Below are 21,309 nucleotides of genomic sequence, written 5' to 3' on the forward strand. Positions count from 1 at the left end.
TTCCTCAAGCCCAGATCCAGAGGCGCTGACATCAGTTCAATGTCACTTTGGGCTTTTCGTCTCTCAGATCTTTCCCCCGTTAATGTAGGTGGTCTGCACGCACGTGAGCCCCAAAGACTGCTTTATAACCAGGGGTTCCCTGAGCACAGTGAAAAGCTTGTCTATTCATGAAAAGGCAGTGATTGGTGGAGAATTTATGAATTTGCTGATATTTCAGGTATTTGTTCAGTGCCTAGATCCCCGTGATGCTGCCTATGGACCAATTGTTCCTTCATCTGCAGTATTATTAAAAAAGCATTTCTGCAATATAGTTGGCTCATGATGTGTGTGTATTGTACATGGATAGTGTGCATAGGTATATGGGTACATACATAGATATTTTATTCCCAGGGTGCTAAAAATGGCAAAATTCCTCTTTAGACCTTACATTTGCCACATCATTTTCAGGATTATATTTTCAGCTTTTCACTGATGTTATTTAATCTTACCTATTTCTCCCACACTAGAACAGAGAGTTATTTCAAGAAGACATTCTGTATTTGTCATTTATTGCAGCGTGTCAAATGACCCCACAATGTAGTGGTGTTGACTTCTGGCTGAGATGGCTCCATACTTTCCATATGGCCTCGCAGCCTCCAAGGCCCCTTCGGTAGGATGTCACGGACTTCTCTACATGATGGGTGGCCTCTGTGAGTGCAGCAGAGAGATGGAGAGACTGAGACGAAGGCAGAGAGAGAAAGAAAGAATCTAAGACAGAGGACAGTACAGCCCGCCCCTGAGAGCCCCTCACGTCTGCCGAGTTCTGCTAGTGAGAAGGAAGCCTGGTCCACCAGGACATACCCTGGAGAACGAACTCTGCAGGCGTGAAAACCACAGGCAAGGATCCCTGGGGCCCGATTTGGTGTCTGGCTGCCCACCAGAGATTAGTCAGTTGCAAACAGTAGAAAAGCCGAACAAATTGAGCTCAAAACAAAGGGAGAATTTATAGTATCTTCCAGAAACCAAGCAGGGAGTCTAGTTAAGCCTGGTGGAGACCCTGTAAAAATGAAATAAGTTAAGGCTCTCTTTCTGTATATAAAATTATCTTTACCTCTGCTTCTGTTTTGGTGTTTAAATGGGCCTCCAAAATTCCAACAGTTTTTCAGCTTAAACACTGACAGCAACAAACTTCAATTGCTTTGTTCTGATCCCAGTCCTTGGTAAAGAGACACTTCATTAGTCCGACTAAATCTTGTTCATATCAAATCTGTGTGAGTGGGTGGGTGGGCCCGGGAGGGTGTGGGTGGTGGGAGTGGAGGGGAAGGTGGGAATGGGGTCAGATGATGTTCCCTATGCACAGGATTTATGGACCCAAGCATCTGAGAAAGGGCCTTCTCAGAAAGGAAGTCCTGGTTAATTAATTCACGCCTTAAAATAACTGGCTGACTGAAGCCCAATGCAGGTCTGAGACTTTAAATTCTGTATGTTTGGCATAGCTAACAATTTTAATTTTTTTCTTAACTCTAATAACTTTGTAACAATTATGCATCTTATCAGCTTTATTAGTATGTTCGTTTTCCAATGCCACCAAGTTGTAGAAAGTAGCACAGAAAATACAAAGAAATCATTAATTACTGCTGTTCAGACAGATCACATGATGCTTTAAACAGAACTCTTGCCAGTCAGTTGGATTTTCAAAATATTTGCTTCTCAGATAGTGTATAAAAATGTACAAAAGCTGTTTGGGGTGTGTCCATGCCCAGTGAAGGAAAGTGCAGATTGTTTAAAAGCTCTTTATGAAATGTGGATATTATCAATATCTTTTCATTATAAAAGCAACATATCTTCCTTATAAAATATCCAGACGAGATATAATTTTGTAAAGAAGGAAGTGAAAATCACTCGTAAATCCTCAAGCCAGAATAACTACCTCGTCCACTTTGGTGTAGAGCCTTACAGATTTCTTTCTCAATGAATATTTTCCACAGGCAGCTGTTCTGTATCTTGTTTTTTCACTTGGCCAAGACATGGCACATTTTTCCCATATAACTAAATATAGGCATACACAATTATTTTTAATGACCACACTGTATGCCTTTGAATGGTGTCCCATAATGTCTCCAGATCCCTATTGATGTACATTTATTTTGGTTTCCAATTATTCTCTATTATCAATAGAATATCCTTGTACTGTATCTTTGAACACTGGACTCATTATTAACATATATTTTTGGAAGTGGAATTGCTGGGTCTGGGAATATGCATTTTAATTTTGAAGCAGATTGCCAGATTACCCTCCAGGAAGAATTGTTTTGGCAGTTGACAGTTCTACAGCCGTCGTTAAGGGTGCCTGCATCCCTCAGCCTCATTAAAGCTGGCTATCATCAATGTCTTTAATCTTTGCAATGATGTAAGTGAAAAGTGAAATTTCACTGTTGTTCTCATTTGCATGTAAAATCTTATCCTTATAGCAGGAGGGTTGGCCAGTGCCTGTCGAGTTGTTAGAATCTCAAAGGCCTGGGAAAGTGTGAAAAGCAGGGCTATTAGAGAGTATTTTTGTACATTTTAATCCAAGTAATTTGCTGCCACTGCACTGATACTACGTCCATAAAACTGCGTTGACTCTTGTCCTGGCTGGTGGGCATGTTGGTGAGAAGTCAGGTTGGCCGGTCTGTCTCATCTGTTTGCAGGTACGCTGTTTGTATCTTGAACCTATCCTCCACTCTTAATTTGCACTATATTGGTGACTGGATAGCTGGTGAATTTGGGTTCTGTCTCTGGGATCCACTTTCTTTTCCAGACTCCTGAGCAGAGATTATCCTTCAAACGTCACCACAATTAATTCGCTGTTTAGTTAACAATGGAAAGCAAGAAATCATTGTTCATTCTGATCGTGGTCTGGCGTCCAGAGTCTCAAGCCTGCCCCTCAGAGAGGGGCCCACATCACCAGCACTCGCTTCTTCAAAACAGAATTTGAAGGCCCTTCCAGAATTTTCTCTGATTGCTGTTCCAGAAAGTGCCTGCTTTCTCAGGAAGGCGGATTCTGGGCAGTGTCCTGGGATTTGCTTGGCTTGGGTTCACACAGCTGGGTGTCTATGATACGTGCTCGGTACTCCTGGTTTCAGTGCCGGGGCTATTCTTGCCTCTCTTTGGCCTCTCGGTGACCTTTTTGATGACTTGGACAGCATGGAACAAGGAGTGATTTGATCCTCTGAACATTCTCTCCTGAAAGTTAACATGTTGGAACTCAGTCTTATTCTGGCATCCAACATCCAATTTTTGTATTAGCTCGTGCCTGAAATTCGGTTATAAGTCCAGCGTCCAGGCTTGCTCGGAGAACAGTGTCAGTGTCACCTGCTAAACTCTTGAAATGGGGAAGCATCTTCCACCTTCACACCTGTTAACCACAGTGTAAGGAAAACTCCAGAATACAGTAAATTCCGGGGTTGTATTAATCGAGCAAAAATAATTGATAGTTACTAGACAGAGGATAGTGAGAACAACAGGGCACATGCCTCCTTGCAATTCCTGATATTCTGGAGAAGACTGTTTGAACCTTCGATTTGCTAATTAATTATGGAGAAATGCAGTCATGCTCCAATACCCAGGAGGTCACACAGCTGCACACCTAACTCGCTTTTAAGCGAAGGAAGCAAATGAACAAAACCAAGCTGACAGCCTGCAGTACTATGGAGCCTGCAATAGGGGCTTCTACGTGAGCTTTTGGTAGTCAGAGGTGTAGTCCATAGAGGGGTATTTTTACTATGAATGCCATTATGCATGCTAGTCAGATTAGTATATTTGATCAAGAGTCGTTTATGGGTTTCGCTCAGTGTTGTAATACTAGTATGTTAAGAGTTCCTGTTACGTTTTGAGTGTATATAAGCACTACTAGAAGGGGGAGTGATCCTGCTATTGTGTAGAAGAGGAAGTAGGATCCTGCATTTAGTCGTTCTGCTCGGTTTCCTCATCGTGTGATGATGATTAGGGTTGGTACGAGTGTCGCTTCAAAGAGGATGTAGAATAAGATGAATTCAGAGGAGGTGAATGTTATAATTAGTAATACTTGAAGGGTGATTAGTATGGTGATGTATAGTTTTTTTCGGTTTATGGGTTCGTTAGAGATATGGGCTTGGCTGGCTATTAATATTAGGGGGAGGAGTCATGTTGTTAGTACAATTAGGGGTGCTGATAGGGGGTCTGAAAAGAAAGTGGTTGAGAAGTTTATGCTGCCGTGATTATGTTGGCCCAGGATGGTTAGGGATGTTAAGCTGATTAGTATGCTGTATGATGTGATATTAATTCATAGTATGTTTTTACTTGATAGTCATGTTAGGGGGATTAGTATGATTGTAGGGTAATTAGTTTTAGCATTGTAGTAGGTTTAGGTTTTGTACGTAGTCTGTGCCGTATGTATTAGATACGAGTACTAGTAGGGAGAGGCCTAAGGCAGCTTCGCATGCTGCCAGTACGAGGAGGATGATGGGCACTATGTTGGCTAGCGTGAAGTGGTTAGTTAGGATTGTGATGGTGATTATTACGAATAGGGATAGTATTATGCCTTCTAGACATAGTAATGATGATATTAAGTGTGATCGGTATATTAATATTCCCACTAGGGAGATGGTAAATGCTAGTATTGTGTTGATGTAGATTAGGGACATTTGATAGCTATGAGTAAGTCATAATCTAATGAGTCGAAATCATTTATTTTGTGTAAACTAGCTATCATATTCGGTTCACTCTAGACCTTTTTGTGTTCATTCATAGGCTAGGCTGATTGCTAACAGTGAGATAAGTGTTAGGGCTACTGTGAGCATGGTGCTTAGGTTGTTTGTCTGTGATGCTCACGGGAGTGGTAGAAGTAGTGCGATTTCTAGGTCGAATAGTAAGAATGATGGCGATCAGGAAGAATTTTATGGAGAATGGTAGTCGTGCTGATCCTATGGGGTCAAATCCGCATTCGTATGGGGTGATTTTTTCTGAGTATGTATTTAATTGGGGGAGTCAGAAGGCGATTAATATGAGTAGGGATGCTAGTATGGTATTGGTTATTATTACTAAGAGGAGGTTTATTGTTTTCTTCTGGGCTTTGACCAGAGCTTGTTAATTGGAAGTCAACTGTACTGTACATACTTAGAAAACAGGAACCTCATCAGTAGATAGAGACATATAGGAATAGTCATACTACGTCTACGAAGTGTCAGTATCAGGCAGCAGCTTCAAATCCGAAGTGGTGGTTTGATGTGAAGTGGTATTTTAGTTGTCGTAGTATGCATACAATTAGGAAAGAGGTACCGATAATGACATGTAAGCCGTGGAATCCGGTTGCTACGAAGAAGGTGGAGCCATATACGCCGTCGGAGATTGTGAATGGTGCTTCATAGTATTCTGAAATTTGCAGTAATGTGAAGTAAATACCTAGGAGAATTGTGATTAGTAGCGCTTGGGTTATGTGGTTTCGGCTGCCTTCTATTAAGCTGTGATGTGCTCAAGTAATTGATACTCCTGAGGCTAGAAGAACTGATGTGTTGAGCAGAGGGACTTCTAGTGGGTTTAGTGGGCTAATGCCAGTAGGAGGTCAACATCCTCCTAGCTCGGGAGTGGGGGCTAGGCTTGAGTGGTAGAATGCTCAGAAAAAGCCGGCGAAGAAGAATACTTCTGAGATGATAAAGAGGACTATACCATATCGTAGTCCTTTTTGTACTGTGGGTGTATGGTGACCTTGGAAGGTGCTTTCTCGTACAATGTCGCGTCATCATTGGTATATTGTTAAGAAGTTTGTTGTTAGCCCTAGGAGTAGTAGTTTTGTAGAGTTGAAGTGGAATCATATTGCTAGGCCTGATGTTATTAGTAGGGCAGATAAGGCTCCGGTCAGGGGTCAAGGGCTTGGATTTACTATGTGGTAGGAGTGGGTTTGATGGGTCATTATGTATTGTCGTGTAAGTAAAGGCTTACTAGGAGGGTAAATATGTATGCTTGAATGAGTGCAACTGCGAATTCAAGTATTGTGAGTAGGACTAGGATGATAAATGTAGTTGTGGCCACGGTGAGGTTAATTGATATTAGGGCGAGGGTTGCGCTTCCAATAAGGTGCATTAGTAAGTGACCAGCAGTAATGTTGGCGGTTAGTCGTACTGCAAGTGCTATGGGTTGGATTAGCAGGCTAATTGTTTCAATGATTACTAATATTGGAATGAGAGGGGTTGGTGTGCCTTGGGGTAGAAAGTGGGCTAGAGATGTTTTTGTTTTGTGTCGGAATCCTGTGACTACAGTAGCCGCTCATAGGGGGACGGCTATGCTCAGATTTATTGATAGTTGGGTTGTGGGTGTAAATGAATGGGGTAATAGGCCTAGTAGGTTTGTGGATGCAATGAAAATGATTAGTGTTACTAATATTAGGGTTCAGGTTTGTCCTTTGTAGTTGTGGATGCTTATTATTTGTTTGGATGTTTGTTTTAGGAGTCATTGTTGGATGGATACGACACGGTTGTTAATTAGTCGTTTTGATGTTGGGAAGAGGATTATTGGAAATATGATAATGATTGTGACAATAGGAATTCCTATTATTACTGGGGTAATGAAAGAGGCGAATAGATTTTCGTTCATTTTTTTTCTCAAGGGGTGGGTGTTTTGTAATATAGTTTTGTTGAAGCTTCTGCGTCATGGGGGTAGTAGTTTTTGGAGATTTTTAATTGAAATAGAATGAATAGAGTTAAGATCATAGATATGATTGTGATAGATCATGTTGTGGTGTCTAGTTGAGGCATGTCATTAAGGAGAGGTATACTCTCTATCTCTAACTTAAAAGGTTAGTGCTACTAGCTTCTTAATGAATTACAGTATAGATGCAGTTCAGTTTTCGAATGTTTTTAGGGGTACTAGTTCGAGAACGATTGGTATGAAGCTATGATTTGAGCCGCAAATTTCTGAGCACTGTCCGTAGAATAAGCCGGGCCGAGTTGATATTAAGGTCGTTTGGTTTAGACGTCCGGGGATAGCGTCTGTTTTTAGGCCTAGAGATGGGACGGCTCAGGAGTGTAGGACGTCCTCAGATGAAATTAGCATGCGGATAGTCATTTCCATGGGTAGTACAAGCCGATTGTCTACTTCTAGAAGTCGAAGTTCTCCAGGTTTTAAGTCTTGGGTTGGGATTATGTATGAGTCGAAACTTAAGTCCTCGTAGTCTGTGTATTCGTAGCTTCAGTATCATTGGTGGCCTATTGTTTTTACAGTTAGAGAAGGGTTGTTGATTTCGTCTATCATGTAAAGGATGCGTAGGGAGGGCAGGGCAATTAGGATTAAGATGATTGCAGGTAAGATGGTTCAGATAGTCTCTACTTCTTGAGCATCTATTGTACTTGTGTGAGTGAGTTTGGTTGTTAACATGAGAGAGATAATATATAGTACTAGAGAGCTAATTAAGAACACGATTATTAGTGTATGGTCATGAAAGTGGAGTAGTTCTTCTATAATTGGAGATGTGGCATCTTGGAAGCCTAGTTGGAGGGGGTGTGCCATAGAAGTATAAAGGACTTAAACCTATAATTTAACTTTGACAAAGTTATGTAAATTTTACTAATACTTCTGTGATTGAGAGAGACATAGAGGCTATGATGTTGGCTTGAAACCATTGTTTGGAGGTTCGATTCCTTCCTTTCTTGTTTTGACTAGGTTTACGAAGGCAGGTTCTTCAAATGTGTGATAGGGTGGTGGGCAGCCATGTAGTCATTCGAGGTTAGTGTTTGTTGACTCTACTATAAGAACTTCTCGTTTAGAGGCGAAGGCTTCTCAGATCATGAAGACTATGAGCATTACGGCAGTCAGTGAGATGAAGGATCCTATGGAGGACACAGTGTTTCACATTGTGTAAGCATCTGGGTAGTCTGAGTAGCGTCGAGGTATCCCTGATAGTCCGAGGAAGTGTTGAGGAAAGAAAGTTATGTTTACTCCTACAAACATGATTGTGAAGTGGATTTTTGCTCATGTATTGTTGAGAGTGTACCCTGAGAATAGTGGGAATCAGTGGACGAAGCCTCCTATGATGGCGAAGACTGCTCCTATAGAGAGGACGTAGTGGAAATGGGCTACTACGTAGTAGGTGTCATGAAGGACAATGTCTAGGGATGAATTGGCTAATACGATGCCAGTTAGACCTCCAACTGTAAATAAAAAATAAAGCCCAGGGCTCATAGTATAGCGGGAGCTCATTTTACGTTTCCTCCATGCAGGGTTGCTAGTCAGCTAAATACTTTTACTCCTGTTGGGATTGCAATGATTATGGTAGCTGATGTGAAGTAAGCTCGTGTGTCAACATCTATTCCTACTGTAAATATATGGTGTGCTCATACAATGAAGCCTAGGAAGCCAATGGACATCATTGCTCAGACTATGCCTATGTATCCGAAAGGTTCTTTTTTTCCTGAGTAGTAAGTTACGATGTGAGAAATTATTCCAAAGCCAGGAAGAATTAGGATGTATACTTCGGGGTGTCCGAAGAATCAGAATAGGTGTTGATATAGAATAGGGTCCCCTCCTCCAGCAGGGTCAAAAAAGGTTGTGTTTAGGTTGCGATCGGTCAGTAGTATGGTGATGCCGGCGGCTAGTACAGGTAGAGATAGTAGTAGAAGTACGGCTGTAATTAGGACTGATCACACGAACAGTGGGGTTTGGTATTGGTTTATTGCAGGGGGTTTTATGTTGATGATAGTTGTGATAAAATTAATAGCCCCTAGGATTGAGGAAATACCTGCTAAGTGGAGGGAAAAAATGGTTAGGTCTACTGATGCTCCTGCATGTGCTAAGTTTCCTGCTAGAGGAGGATATACAGTTCATCCTGTCCCGGCCCCAGCTTCAACTATGGAAGAGGCTAGGAGGAGTAGGAAGGAAGGGGGGAGTAGTCAGAAACTTATGTTATTTATACGGGGAAATGCCATGTCAGGAGCTCCAATTATTAGGGGTACTAGTCAGTTTCCAAAGCCACCAATTATAATTGGTATGACTATAAAAAAGATCATTACGAATGCATGTGCGGTGACGATTACATTGTAGATCTGATCATCTCCTAGGAGTCCTGAGGCAGCTTTTTTTTCCAAATAAGTTCATTAAGCATCAGTGAGCTCTTCAGCCCCCTGCCCTGTATCAACTTGACGCTCACCAAATCCTCAGCACTTCCTGATAGTTGTCACCCCCATAACTAAGTCATCAAGGGCAGGGTGAGTTGTTTTATTCTCTCTATTAAAAAGGTATCAATGTATACATTGTGTTCTAGAACAGTTCTTATTGTAAAGAAGTTAGCTAAGTATAGAATACTTTTTTTTCCTACGTAGTCTCTTACGGGCTGCCTCCTCTCTGCCTTAGCAGAGGTCTTGGAGTAAGTGACTTTCTGCTGTATCAGCCATTTTGTGCCCTTCTGAGGATGAAAGCAGCCCTGTCTGTACTGAGTCCGCACTGACCCCAGGGCAGCGGGTGGCATCTGGACCTCTGGACCACAGCGGGAACTCCTGTGCTCCTCCTTACGAGCCTACGCTGAATGCTTCACCACAGCCCGGAAAGGCAAATGACCCATGTGCATTTTATAAAGTTGTCCAGAGGATTCAGAGACAAGTGTTTACAAGCATATTAACTGAAACAAAATAATGAACATCTTTCCTTAGCATCTCTGCCTCCTACACCAAGGTGCCTCCCAAAGAAGATGGGCTCTGTCCCTTCAAACAACCTTCCTGCCCCAGGGATGCCACTCTGGGCCCAACTCTCCTGCTCCACGCAGCCAAGTCTGGCAGCTGCCAACTTCCCATGGAAGCATTTCCTCAGGTGCCCTCCTGGAAGCTTTCATCTCAAGTGGACTCTCACAAACTTAACACAATGGAACAATCTCCGTTTCTATTTTTACTTTTTAGTGAAAGATGGGGTAGGTTGCACGGTGAAATCTGGTTCTCAGGGGTTTTAGATAAATCAGATTTTACACTACCTACCAACAGTATTTATGTACTAGATATAGTGCTTTGTTTAACAATAAATGTATATTTTAATGGTTTATGCTAGCTTAGATTAAGTATTGGAAGGCAACTTCAGTCTGAAAGGTTGGTGTTACTATCCCCCATTCGATATGTAAGAAGACAGGTCAGAAACAGCGAGTGGCTTAATTGTTCGTTTGATCACGAGGTAGATCTGGGAGTTCAAAGCAGTCGGGGGCCTCCGAAGCGCACTCCACCCTCACTCCACCGTCACAGAACCTCTCTGGTGAGCGGCTACTGGTAGCCCTTGAGCTCCCTGGAAAGGCTCTTGTCAAAATAACATTTTGATTTTTGTGATGTTTTACATTAGTTTTATTACTGATCCACCTAACTTAATAGTTGATTGGCTATGGGCAGAAATGAGAATAGATAATGAGCATGTCTGAATGTCAGAATATTAAAGAAGTAGTGAAAATGTTCACAGAGAAGCCAGAATACGGCAGTTCATAGAGAAGAGTGTCCTATGCTCGAAAGATGTCTAGTGACCCTGTGCAATCGATTGAAAATGAAAGGAAAAAGAAATCTTCAAGTGCTCCGAGAAGAATGATTTATGGGCCTAAAGCCCCAGAAGTTTATTATTACTCTGGACAAACTTGATTTTTTTTGTTCTATAAAATTACATAGTGGATGAAGACCATGTAACTGGCAGATAGAATGTATCAGGGCTTTAATATACCACTTGATATATAGTACACCAGAGGATGTTAGGTAAGAAATTAAAATTAAAATTTGTGTTTCTCTAACCGTTGTTGCGTTCACTAAAAACCGAAGACAAATATATCTTTTGGAAGATGAATTTCAACCTGTTGAAATTAAGAAATTTTTGAAAACAAACGGTAGTGCCATTTTTAAGCATGCTGCACTGAGCAGAGCACCCTCATCAAACTAAAACACAATATTTAAGAACATGAAACAATAATACATAACCCTTAGATGTAAAAATAACAAAAGAAGCTTTAGAGTTTGGTTGAAAATGCACAGTATATAACAAAGATATGGGATCAAATACATAAAAATGCATGTTTTGAGTCTAAACCTCTGCCACAAAGCATGGTGTCAATATTGTTGGAGTTCAGTTTGTCTGATTATATATCACCGTTTATTACACTGACTTTAAAATGCCTCACCCCATTCAGCAAGCAGAAATTAAACAGTTATTTTGGTACATCTAGATAATGACCACAGATGCATAAACAATTACAATAACCAGGTTATAAGGAAATATATTTTAGAGATGAAAAACTAAGCCCAAAAGGAGGTAGGTTAATTCTTCTAATCTCAGTATAGTAGTTAAGTTCTTAAATAAATCCATAGTTTTCAGTGTACTCTTTTTAAATAAGGTATGCTTTTCAGAAAAGAGCACTGTACCAGAAACAAGTTGAAAATGGCACTTTCATCTCATTTCTGAAAATTTGGCTATTATCAATAACACTTTGGAAAACTGGAGAATGAGAATATTACAAATACAGCATTTCCATTTATAATTCTCTTAAAGGCAATGATTTCTTTTCTGAAAAGAACTGTCTTGCTTAACCTTACAGAAGTTATTCTGTGGTTGAGTACTCATGAGATGAAACATCTTTATTCTTCAACAGACATTTTTGGGGGTCTTCACGGTGCTAGAGTTGTGTGAGGCTGGGGGTAGAATGCTGAAACAAGGTGAACATCCCTGTCAGGCTGGAGCACTCATTTCACTGGAAAACTAGGCTTTCTATTATATTTGTAGCAGGCATTCGAACTGCATTTTTGTCTTATTCCTAATGTCCATGATTTATGGTTTTCACAATAGGCATCATAATTATTCTGACATTATACACATATGGCATTGCTAGATAGCTGTGGCTGTGAAATGTGGTTCCTTAGCAACTGCAAACCTACCTTGAAAAGGCAAAGAAATGGACATGAAATACTCTAAGACAGCAAGACCTTATAAAAAACTGTAGGTTAACCTGCAATGTAACATTTTTTGGTATGCTGTGAGAAATATTTCAGGTAAAAAACACAGCTAACATTTTTTTCTAGTGGTTTCTTACTGTTGGACGTGACCATTGTTGCCTAAATAGGACTAGATGGGATGGTTTACCTGAAGTCTCTGCCCAGGGGCACTGCGAACAGTGCAGGGTTAGGGCTGGTTTCTAGATTCAAGGTCTGCTACTCTCATGTCACGTTCTGATTTAAAATGATTTGAAAGGAAAATGCTCCAGGCTCTAGCTGCTCCCAGTTTGAGAGGCTTCACCCTGTAATATAGCAAATATATAATATCCCACATCCCATGTTTAATTTAACAAAAATGGCTCAAGCATTACATTGAGAGAGCAGAAATTCACAGTGTGCAATCAGAACCAACCCCTCTCATCCCATTACCTTTCTCAACACTATGGGGCAAATTCTGTCCAAACTCATGGGTGAAATCTTAGAGCCCAGAACCTATGTGCTTACTCTTAGATGATCAAAAGTCCTCTAGTTACTTTGCCAAAGACTTATCTCAGGTAATTGTAATAAATATGTCCATTCCATTGTCATGTTCAATGCAAGTAGTCACTGTAGGAAGTTCTTTCTTCCTGCAGATTTGGCAGAGGCCCAAGGCTGATTTTTGTTCTGGTGGGAGCATGTCTGAGCTGCTGAGAAACTCCGGGGCTGGGTGCCTCCAACGGAGCTTCCCTCTCTCAGGGCTGTCCCCTCAGTAAGCCCCTCACTCTGCATCCCACAGCTCTTTCTATGGCTGATGGCTGTTCTCCTGGGAGCAAACCTTCTTGGACAGGACCTTTTAAGAGATAAGCCCCCAAATCACCCACTTTTCACCTGCCATCACTGGGGGTACAGTTACTTGCTAAAAGCTGTCCTTGTTCTGCAACTCCAGAGAACTTCAGCTGACCTGATAGACATCTTTCTCAGATGGGAAACAGCTCTAAGGGCTCTGTGTTTCCCAAACCCCAGGTCATCCACGTAACCGAGCCCAAGTCCTAAGAATTTATGTCTAAGTCGACATGACTCATTGTAATACAAAGGTAATGTGAAAGCAACAGGCTCTACCGAGAAAGACATGAGCCGAGAAATCAGACAGAATTGGGTTTAAATCCCCCCACTCTAGTCCCTGGCACTGTGGAAAAGACAAATCACTCAATTATGTTGAGTCCCAGATTTGTTTGCTGATAATTAATTCCTCCAAGTTTGTCAGAAATGACATATAAGGAAAACATTTTAGATGTAAGATTATACAATGGGGTGAAAATTGAATAAATCAATAAATAAGGGCAAAAGGGAAATTAAAACAGAAACTTGAGAGGCAGCTAGGGTTGATTTTAGTATGCAAAGTATACATCATCACAGGGTCCCAACTGCTCAAGTGGACCTGTGAGTTCCTGACTTAGAATAGTTTCCCATTAATGATACGGTCATTATCGTTATTGCAGGTATTCCATTTGTCACTGCAAAGACTGCAAAAATGTTTGTTTCCAATTTTTACTCAGTTTCCATTTCTACTGATGTTAGAGAATATAGAATGAATGGATTTTGAAATAAGGATGGACCGAGCAGGATGAATGAGCTGGCTTGGGGGATAATAGGTAAAGCACAGTCTGAATCATAAAAGCTCTCTGAACCCAACATAGAAGGAAACAATGTAGATGGAGAAATAAATTATGTGACTGCTTGTACAAAAATGTAAATATTCACAAAATCATTGTAGGGGAGGAAGGAGTCATTAAGGGGTAAACAATCTGGATCGTTTTTGTCTTACCGATATTATTAATTGGAAACTAATTTTTGTTGAGTTGTTAATGAGTTAAGCACTCAGTAGGTGTGATCTCTATCATCAAGGGCAAAGACATTTCTTATCTTCTGATAGATGAGGGTATTGAGGTTAAATCTGCCCATGATAACAAAGGATTCAAGCCCAAGACTGGCTGTAAAGCACCTCTTAACCATTATACTATTTAAATTATTTACGAGTCCTAAATATGCTCTGCCACCAGGGTCTGCCTAGCAGGGTTTAATGCATAGAGTAGAGGCACAGATACTTGAGAGTATAACCTGATTTGGCATAGAATTAGGTATAAAATTGTAATGATTTTGACAGGGGGCTCTTAAGATGTGACATGGCATGGGGGAACTTCACTGACCTCCACATTGTCATTGTCAGGCTATCTCTCATAATATATAAAAGAATAGACACCACAATAATAATGATAATTTTGGTAGAGACAATTGACCTTATAAAAAGTATGAATAATAACATCTTTAGGAAACTTTACAATGTTTATTAATCCCCTAACATACTATCTAGAGAAATAGAGTCCCTGAAGCATAACCATAGCTTTAAAAACAGTCCTCTAGGTATACCCCACCCTCTTCCATAGTTGATAAATGCTGTTGTCTATAGCCCTTTCTTTGGAGAATCTTGAAAGCATTAAGGACAGGAACTATATTCAGGAAATCTTGTTACTGAAATTGCTAGAAGAATTTGGTTTTGATGCTTATGAGCTGATAATATTTAGCAACAGGAGTGGAGACCCTCCAAGCTCTCAGCCAAAGCCTTCGTGTTCTGGCCTGTTTATAGTAACCTACCCGATTTGTCAGGGAGGAAAAGAAAATATAGAGAAAAAAAATATAGAGATAAAGCAAAATGCTTAACCTAGGTCATCGTTAAATTCAGCCTTAAGCGTACATCTGTTGAAAAATAGATGAATCAATAGAGCTGATCCAGAACTACTCGGCCCATCTAACTGATATTTTCTCCTTCCATGACTTACACTTTCCTTTTCTATTTGAGCTCCGTCCTCTATGATCTCACTTCAGCAAGTCTTCATTTTGGTTCTGCCTCCTGAGACACAGGTGTAAACATTTCTAACCTGGCCACTCTTCTCTAATCACCCCCCAACCCTACCCCACATCACAAGTAAGTCATGTGTAAGATGGCACTTGTTACCAGATATGTTAAAGTGGCAACTGATATTCAGAGGAGGAGACACAGAGTCCCACTCCCCCTGTCACTGTGATACTCTCTCAAATGCCTTAAGGCATTGAACCATGCAATCAACTCATCGTTGGTTAGAAGCAGTCAACTGATGCAATGACATTCAAATAATCATGGCCATGCATAGTGGTCCTGAGCAAGATAGTGTACATAAACTAAACACAAACTAAACTAAACTAAACTTAACTAAACTAAACTAAACTAAAATTCACCCACCCTAAGGGAGATACAGAGCCACAGTATGTAAGAGCCACCAGAATTTGTAGAAGTCTACCAGCTACACTGTAAAGAAAAAGAAAAATAATTTCTTTCCCCCGATTTAACTTGACCTATTCAAGTTGGTAAATATTTAGAAAACAGTGTATAAAGATTTCTACAAATTTTAATACAATACTGAATCTTTTTGACAAGGTGACTTTGTTCCTTTCATGGACTGAGAAATTGTGAATGAAAGAATTAGAAAATGTCAATTTTCATTTAATATCATTCTGTGGCTCTCTTTTCAGATGAAAATCTACATTAAAATACAAGCTTGGCTGACATGATCCAATGTAAGCAACTCTGCTTTTTTGACTTGTTTATTTTAGCTGAAAGCATTCAACAGTATTTTAGGTGGCAAATATTATCAGAAATAGAATCTGCCTTTAGGGAAATACATCGATCAACTTAATAGCACACACACAAAAAACGCTAAATTGAAAGCTCAACACCATAACTTGTCAACAATTTGGAAAGGGTCAAAAATCAAGAAATAAATTGTATATCATTTTTTCTCTGCTTGCAAGTTGTGGAGAAAGAGATGGAGGACAGCATATTGTTTATTAAATTCTCTAAATGAAACTAAGTCACTCAAAGTTAGCAAGCAAAGAGCAAAACTGCCAGCAAACCAGTCACAAACTCTTACAATAACAACATTTCAAAACAACATGCCTTGGAAAATGTGAAGGTTTTCAAAAACACAGATGCTCAGGACCAACTGTTTTGTATTCAAGTGTGTTTTGGAAACACTGCATACTATGTTTCCTCCTTAAAAATTCAAAAGGGATATCCATATAATAAAGGCTGTAAGATTCCTGATTTCTGGACAAAGAGTTGTCTAAATTTGCTCATTCTATCCTTTTTGGAATATCATCTGTAACATTTTGTCAAACATAAGAGTTTCAAGGAAACTAACTTGAAAACTCTGAATTGTACTTTAAGGTGACTCTACCTATACTGTGTAGAATTAGCTGCATGTGCTTAAATCTTGCATTTATACAAGGAGTATATGCTACGTTGAGAATCCTTCAAAGCTTGGATTCAGATGTTTCTTTACTTATGGTCCTATTCTAAAATTGAAAGGATTTATTTATGCACAAAAAACCCCTGATGTTCAATACAGACGTTCTTAGGAAAGATCTTCTGCTTGGGGTTTGTGATTATTCATGAATATACCTGAAGATATAGAGCGTAAATTAGATTTTCAGGTAGTTTCTTGACCATGTAATTTAGTTTCTGTTTGAAGGCTTAAAATGAACAAATTATTGGAAGGTTAAGAAAAACAGACCCCAGTATTGTTATAGCACAGCTATCTTTAAACACCGTGAGCATCTTTATGAGTTTACCATGCAAGTGAAGATTTTTCAATGATAACAGAAAGGTTTCTTTTTTTTTTTTAACTGTGAAGGAAAAGGCTGTATAAACAGATAATAAGGCTTGATTCAAAAAAGATGCTTAAATATTTATGGAACAGTCTTAGAAAGGCAAAATATATAATTAATTGGCCTCAGTAATCTGCCTTTATCAAGTGTATTATAGATATTGATCAGCACATACTTAAAAGATAAAAATGATACACCTGATATTGTTAGTATTATTAATTTTCTAGAATTTTTAAATTTTCATTGGCAGTGTTAAATAACAGGAAATCAAACAGATGTCTAATAGTAGACTTACTAGGAAAAATAAACTTCCCTGGAAAATTAGAAAAGGAGAAGTATTAGGTGGTTTTCACACTTTTATATTAATACTTGCTTTTCTATAAATCTGAAATTAAGAATCTAGATTCTTTTCCTGCTTGGGGCAAATGTACACTTCACCCACTAATCTCTTTGGATATGGTCTGATTTCATTACCTTTGTTGTGAAGCCTGATGTTTTGTTTTGCTGTTGCTGTTGTTACAGATGAATGGACATTACTTATAAGTAAGGAAAATAGAGTGCAAGACTTCACTCTGCTGTGGCTTTGTTGCCAATTTCTTTATCCTACATATGAGATATTGCAAACAGTTCTGACTGCAGCATTAGAGAAAATACAGAGCTGGCATAGGACCAGAAAAGGGTGCCTTAAAACAAGGAGAGAAGAAGAGCAACATTAGAAGGAGAGTCTAAAATAAATAGACATTTTCAGCCCAAAAAGACCAGGGCTGAGAAGAGATTTCACCAAGGGCTATAAAATTATGGAGTATAGAGATAGGACATGGCTTGTTGGCTATATCACTGATCTTTTCAGAGAATCATTTTTCAACTTATTCAAAGAAGGACTTATTTACAAAATGGCTAATAGTCTGATTAAACTTATAAGCCTGAGAAGTAGACCTGATAAAAATATATATACAAAAAGAGTTTGGCAAGAAAATGTGAATAGCATACCATGAGTAGATCACTTGCTACAAATGGTTTTTGTGTCTGAAGTTTATGAAGGGCTTTGCAGTAGTGTTCTGGCAAACCGGGTCTATAGGTAGATAGATAGACAGACAGACAAACAGACAGACAGATAGATAGATAGATAGATAGATAGTCAACCTTGATCATTAGCATTTGCTGATTTCCATGGTATAAATATCCACCATGGTTGTTTTCAAACTACTGATACTTTAACAACTGGCTTCCAAAATTCATGAATATTTTATAATTGGTTCTGATAACCCATCAAATATACCACTTATGTCATATGTACAAAGTCTCTGAATAAACTCATCAGCAAAAGACTATTATGGTTAAACTATTAGTCTGAGCCACCAAAGGGGAAGAAACACACATATCCCGTACATTAGCAAAATTGGATTAAAATGATCATTTAAAAATCCAATTCATCTGTCTTATCTGTCATTTATGTAAATTCTACATTTGGTACTCATTCATTCATTTACTCAGTTCCTATTACTTTGCCATGTGGCACGTGATATGGGCTGTAAAACAGGAAGACTTGGTAGGAGAGGAGATTGAGGTGCAGGACCCCGTAGACTGATGGTGTCTGTCTTTCTGGGCAGTGCACAACAGTGCACCAGGCAGGCACATATTATATACAGTGTCTACAGGCAAGTAAAAACTGATGCTGCTCTGGGTGTGACACCCCTGGGCCTCTGGTGTGCCCCTTCCCAGCCACAGTTACTCTTGGATCTCTTCCTTTCTTCATCTGCACCCAAGTGTGCAGGCTGCTTGCTAAATATTACGGCTGCATTGAAAGGAACAGTCTGAAAAAAATTATAGCAAGACAATGACTTGAAATTAACTGAGTTAACAGCTTCCTGTAAGCAAAATGAACAATTTCCAGGGGTCTTTATGTATGTCTGCCAATGCATTGAGGCAAGGTATTAGTTAATGGTATGTCATAAAATTGGTAAGATCATCTCGATGGATTAAAGATGGTGGTGTGAGAGGAGAGACAGAGGCTTCCTCCTAAAACTGGATACAATTAGAAAATTTAATTGGCACAACTAATCCTGAGAGAGCAACAGGAAAGAGGATGGCGTCAGACTGCACACACCTGGAGAAAAGAGCAGACTTCAGCGAACGGGGTAACATACCAGAGCTGTGGCTCCGCGGGACCCAAGCCCCTCCCCCACCCCAGCTCACGGGTGGGAGGAAGAGAAACTGAGCAGGGAGGGAATGGAAAGCTTGGGACGGCTGAATATCTAGCTCTGGAGATCTGCTCTGGGAGCACAAACCTACATTTCATGGTGCTTTCATGAGACTTGCATGGAAAGTTAATACAGGCAGAGTTCCTGGGGAGACTGGGATTCCGGCTGCTTGTGGAAAGCAGGGATCCATATCTGGCTGCTCTGGGACAAAAACTTATACCTGTGTGACCGGCCCACTGGCTCAGGCAGTGGAGACAGGCACAGCAGCCAGGAGGTGGGGAACAGCTCTTTCCTACCCCCAGTACCGCTCCCCTGCGACCCCCAACATTGCTTCAGGGGCTCAGCAGCTCCAGAATAGAGCTTGTGGACACTAGAGGGCGCCATATACAAACATGAAACACCAAAGGAACCTTGTCCAGCGTAAAATTGTTAATACAACTCCTGAGAAAGATTTAATGATATGGACCTCGTGACTCTTCCTGAAAGGGAGTTCAAAATAAAAATAATCAACATCCTAATGGAGGTACGGAAAGACGTCCAAGAACTCAGGTATGAATTCAGGTCAGAGATCCACTCGTTAAAGAACACGATGGAGGATATTAAAAGCAGGTTGGATACGGGGGAGGAGACAATAAATGAAATAGAAACTAGAGAAGAGGAATACAAAGAAGCTGAGGCACAGAGAGAGAAAAAAGGATCTCTAAAAAGGAAAGAATATTGAGAGAACTGTGTGACCAATCCAAGCAGAACAATATTCGCATTATAGGGATACCAGAAGAAGAAGAGAGAGAAAAAGGGATAGAAAGTGTCTTTGAGGAGGTAGTTGCTGAAAATGTCCCCAGTCTGGGGAAGGACATAGTCTCTCAGGCCATGGAGATCCAAAGATCCCCCTACACAAGGGAACCAAGGAAGACAACACCAGCACACATAGTAATTAAAATGGGAAAGATCAAGGATAAGGACAGACTGTTAAAAGCAGCCAGGGGCAGAAATAAGATCACATACAAAGGAAAGCCCATCAGGCTAACATCAGACTTCTCAGCAGAAACCGTACAGGCCAGAAGGGAGTGGCATGATGTATTTAATGCCATGAAGCAGAAGGGCCTGGAACCATGATTACTTTATCTGGCGAGATTATCATTTAAATTTGAAGGAGGGATTAAACAATTTCCAGATAAGCAAAAGCTGAGAGAGTTTCCCTCCCACAAACCATCTCTGCAGTCTATTTTGGAGGGACTGCTATAGATAGAAGAGATCCTGGGGTTGGATAGCTGTCACCAGAGGTAGTAAAACCACAGTAGGGAGGGTGGAGCAGCTGATTGTGAGGCAAATGCAAGATTAAATTGACTATCCCCAAAGCCAATCAAGGGATAGAGAAAAAGTATAAAATCTGATACCTAATATATAAAGAATGAAGGAGGAAGAAAAAGGAGGAGAAATAGAAAAGAACCTTTAGATTGTGTTTGTAACAGCATACTAAGTGAGTTAAGTTAGACTCTTAGATAGTAAGGAAAGTAACCTGGAACCTTTGGTAACCACGAATCTAAAGCCTGAAATGGCAATAAGTACATACCTATCGATAAACACCCTAAATGTAAATGGACTGAATGCACCATTCAAAAGACATAGAGTCACTGAATGGATAAAAAAACAAGACCCATCTATATGCTGCTTACAAGAGACTCACCTCAAACCCAAAGACATGCACAGACTAAAAGTCAAGGGATGGAAAAAGATATTTCATGCACACAATAGGGAGAAAAAAGCAGGTGTTGCAGTACTAGTATCAGACAAAATAGACTTCAAAACAAAGAAAGTAACAAGAGATAAACAAGAACATTACATAATGATAAAGGGCTCAGTCCAACAAGAGGATATAACCATTATAAATATATATGCACCCAACACAGGAGCACCAGCATATGTGAAACAAATACTAACAGAACTAAAGGAGGAAATGAAATGCAATGCATTCATTTTAGGAGACTTCAACACACCATTCATTACAAAGGACAGATCCACCAGACAGAAAATAAGTAAGGACACAGAGGCACTGAAAAACACATTAGAACAGATGGACCTAATAGACATCTATAGAACTCTACACCCAAAAGCAACAGGATACACATTCTTCTCAAGTGCACATGGAACATTCTCCAGAATAGACCACATACTAGGCCACAAAAAGAGCCTCAGTAAATTCCAAAAGATTGAAATCCTACCAACCAACTTTTCAGACCACAAAGGTATAAAACTAGAAATAAATTGTACCAAGAAAGCAAAAAGGCTCACAAACACATGGAGGCTTAACAACACGCTTCTAAATAGTCAATGGATCAACGACCAAATTAAAATGGATATCCAGCAATATATGGAAATAAATGACAACAAGAACACAAAGCCCCAACTTCTGTGGGACGCAGCGAAAGCAGTCTTAAGAGGAAAAGTATATAGCAATTCAGGCATATTTAAAGAAGGAAGAACAAACCCAAATGAAT

At 40.0% G+C, this 21,309-nt stretch overlaps 1 protein-coding gene and 2 pseudogenes across 2 annotated transcripts in view; 1 reads left to right on the forward strand and 2 right to left on the reverse strand.

The window, feature by feature from the left end:
- The window catches only part of SGCZ (sarcoglycan zeta), a 916,905-nt gene that overhangs the window by 91,052 nt on the left and 804,544 nt on the right, over positions 1 to 21,309 (forward strand). The gene's annotated exons all lie outside the window — the stretch shown is intronic.
- On the reverse strand, positions 5,125 to 5,908 carry LOC130684421 (cytochrome c oxidase subunit 3-like; annotated as a pseudogene).
- LOC130684335 (cytochrome c oxidase subunit 1-like) lies at positions 5,125 to 12,044 on the reverse strand (annotated as a pseudogene).

Source organism: Manis pentadactyla, chromosome 7 (assembly GCF_030020395.1).
Source record: "Manis pentadactyla isolate mManPen7 chromosome 7, mManPen7.hap1, whole genome shotgun sequence".
Classification (NCBI taxonomy): domain Eukaryota; kingdom Metazoa; phylum Chordata; class Mammalia; order Pholidota; family Manidae; genus Manis; species Manis pentadactyla.